This window comes from Epinephelus fuscoguttatus, linkage group LG21 (genome assembly GCF_011397635.1).
Source record: "Epinephelus fuscoguttatus linkage group LG21, E.fuscoguttatus.final_Chr_v1".
NCBI classification, from domain to species: Eukaryota; Metazoa; Chordata; class Actinopteri; order Perciformes; family Serranidae; genus Epinephelus; species Epinephelus fuscoguttatus.
The window spans coordinates 36,565,012-36,568,327 of NC_064772.1; the positions used below are offsets into that span (position 1 = coordinate 36,565,012).

Sequence of the window (3,316 nt, forward strand, 5' to 3'; positions counted from 1 at the left end):
TATAACTCTTTTGGATCTTTTTTTTTTGTTTTTATTTTGTAAAATCCGATGAAAAATCCAGTGTAGGCCCTGGCCAGTGGCATGAGGGAGTTAAGACTGGCCCCAGTGCATGCTATCGTGCATGCATTGTCTTGACACAAATAGAGACTTGACATTGGACAACATCAACGTACATATTACCCAGCAGCCATCACTGCATATCTGACAATAAAATAAAGACATCAATCAATCATTTAATTGGATAGTTTCTATAGTGAATTTGTAGATTTTATAGCTTATATAGAAAAATCACATCATTTTGTTGTTTAAAAAAAACAAGATGAATTTGCCTTTTTGAGGACAGATATAACAAATGCCACCTTTTTTTTATCTTTTATCATTGAACACAGGTATAGTTCCAATGTGGCAAACTGAATCACTTGCAAGAGCCCGCTCTCTCTACAGCCCCTCCACCCCAGGGGCCCCAGTGAAACTGCACTGCCTGCACTGTCTATATTTACACCCCTGGTAGTGATGGCCAAATGAAGCCTCATGAAGCATTTTCTTTATTTTCTGAGCCCACTAGATGGCGCTCATGGTTTAAAGAGAGAGGCTCAAAGAATGGCAATTCAGTGTGCTTTCAACCTTTTGTTCAACAAAAAGCGCCATCTAGTGGGCTCAGAAAATAAAGAAGATGCTTCATGAGGCTTCATTTGGCCATCACTAGCCCCTGGCCATGGCGGAGCATTTCTCTTGCAGAGTTTTATGGGTTAAGTATGCTAATTGGGTAAATCCATTTCCACTGACCAGGATACAGACTGTAAAAAAGGACTTGTCATGTTCTGTCCTCCTGCCAGGAGCCATTTTGTAAAGACAGATGCTTTTTGTATGTTTGAGTGATATGCAATAAAATGCAATAAATATGTATTTCATATTTGCCATTTCTGAATAAATTCTTAATAATTTTCATGACATTATCTGAAATTAAGTGGGTAGTAATTAAAATGAAAATAGGGACTGTGTTTAATTAGCACACATCCAATTAATTAATTCCAATTAATTGCTTGTGCAACCAAGAGTGTGTTTTAGTGACACAGCAGGTCAGCAACACGAACATACAAGAATGTGAAATTTGTCCACAGGAAAGGAAACTGTTCAAGTGTCCAGTAATAAATGAATCATGAATGAAGAGTTCAAATGGAGCTTTTCTTTAAGGGAAATCTCCCCATGATCAGCACCAAGTGACAGAGTTCTTTTCAAGCAGATGTCCTGCAGAAGTATCAACGATTTATGGAGGTGTAAAATAAAATGTTGCCAAAATGTCTGTAGGGTCCTTATGTATACATACATATATGTTCTGAACACACTAAATACGCTGAACATATTTTGGCAGGGACAAATCCAATACAGTTTTTTTTAATCAAGATACAAAAACAGAGAAAGGCAGTTACTTTATATAAATCGGCTACGAGCAGAAAATAAGAAGGAAAAAAAAAAGCTGTGGAACCACAGATGGCTGGAAGATGCAGACAATATAAAACAAGCTGACTACAGTGCGTAGCAGATCTTTTGACAGCAGCCATGTGGAACTGCTCACACTGCAGACAGCTGATCACATTCCTGACCTGCCAGATGACCAGCCAATCGTTCACAGAGTCAGGTCATCGATCGTTCAGGCAGTTAATCAGGTGACGTAACCTCCCTCCAGTGTTAACTTCGTCATCAAAAGTTATGCTGAAATATATTTGTTGATGGCTGTTTGTCCATGACAGACACAGGAATAAGGCCCGATCACACAGAGAGTGTTTCAGCAGCTAGAGGCGGCTTTTTGTAATTGTTTTTAATGAGAGTGAAGCTTTTTGCTCACTGGTTTTGTGTCGCTACTGGCCTGACGTTTCTGCAGGTGTTTTTGCCGGAGCGGTCTGAAGTCCTCAAGTTGAAAAACTTCAACTCAGAGCGAAAAAGTGCCCCGCGTCATGTCCACTTTTGTCCCATTGTCCAGTCGGATGATCTGAGAGGCGGGGCTTCTGTGGTGGTCCCGACAACCAGTTTGCAGTTGGTAAACAGTGGAGGAGAAACTGGTGGTAGTGGTTGCTGGATACCCAGAGCTATACGACTTTACAAAGCACAGTTAGCACCATCTGAATAGAAAACAGCAGATAAGTGCAGTACTGTAAACGTCCATGATGGAGGAGAAGCTCCTGGACCAACTGGTGGTACTCCCCATGATCCAGCCTCTTTTTTAGGGTCTCATGTACCCACACAGATCTCTGCTTATCTGTGACTAACAAACTATTTACTGACTGATTACACAAGAAGGTTAGGGTAAGGAGGTGATGGCGTGGTTGCCTGGCAACAACAAAAGGCGATGCACGTAATTCTTTTTTTTTTTTTTTTTCACTAGTGGCATTTAATATTTCTTTTTAAAAAAGAGGCAGTGTGGTGTGCCTCACGTTTTGCAACCTTGAAAACACTTTCTGTGTGATCGGGGTGTGAAACTGTCTGTATTCAGTTTCAACAAAATAAAATCACTGTAGCCGCTGAAGCTGTTTCCTCCACCAGCTGAAAGTATCTCTGGTTTAGAAGTTGAGTTTAATATTTGACCTGTTGCAATGCTTTTAATAACTATGTATTTGTGTATAACCAGGATGGCCGAGTGGTTAAGGCGTTGGACTTAAGATCCAATAGACGTAGTCTTCGTGGGTTCGAACCCCACTCCTGGTAAACACTGGAAGTTTTTTCGGGGGCAGCAGTAGCTCAGTCTGTAGGGACTTTCCTTGGGAATCAGAGGGTTGCTGGTTAAAGTACCTGTACAGACCAAGCATGGAGCGTGTACTGGTAGCTGGAGAGGTGCCGGTCCACCTCCTGGGCACTACAGAAGTGCCCCTTAGCAAGGCACTGAACCTCCAGCTGCTCAGGGCGCCTGTCCATGGGCAGCCCTGTCACTCTGACATCTCTCCATCTAATGTATAGGTCTTGTTTGTGTGTGTGTGTGTGTGTGTGTGTGTGATAGCAGGGTGAAAAAATGTACGTTTTATTAAGGCTTAAAGTAACGCAGAATCAAAGGCGGGCTGCTTTGAGTGACAGGCTGTCTGCAGGTAGTGTCGTCAGCTTCTCAGTCAGATCCAGCCTCTTATAGTCACTTCTGCCTCCACAAAAACAAGCAGGCGACGGCTGTAATGCCCAATTCAAGGCTTCACAATTGGAGTCCACAAACCACTGTCTGACTTCACAGACATAAATCCATAATTTTTATAGTCTATGGGAACTCTCTCTCAACACGGGAGCTCAGCAGCGTACTGCTGTGGACGGAGGTTTGCAGCAAAATGTATTTTAG

At 42.2% G+C, this 3,316-nt stretch overlaps 1 non-coding gene across 1 annotated transcript; it reads left to right on the plus strand.

Moving 5' to 3' along the window:
- Positions 1 to 2,621: 2,621 nt before the first annotated feature.
- Positions 2,622 to 2,703, plus strand: trnal-uaa (transfer RNA leucine (anticodon UAA)). The gene has a single exon. It is a non-coding gene; the product is annotated as a tRNA-Leu (tRNA).
- The last annotated feature ends 613 nt before the right edge of the window (positions 2,704 to 3,316 follow it).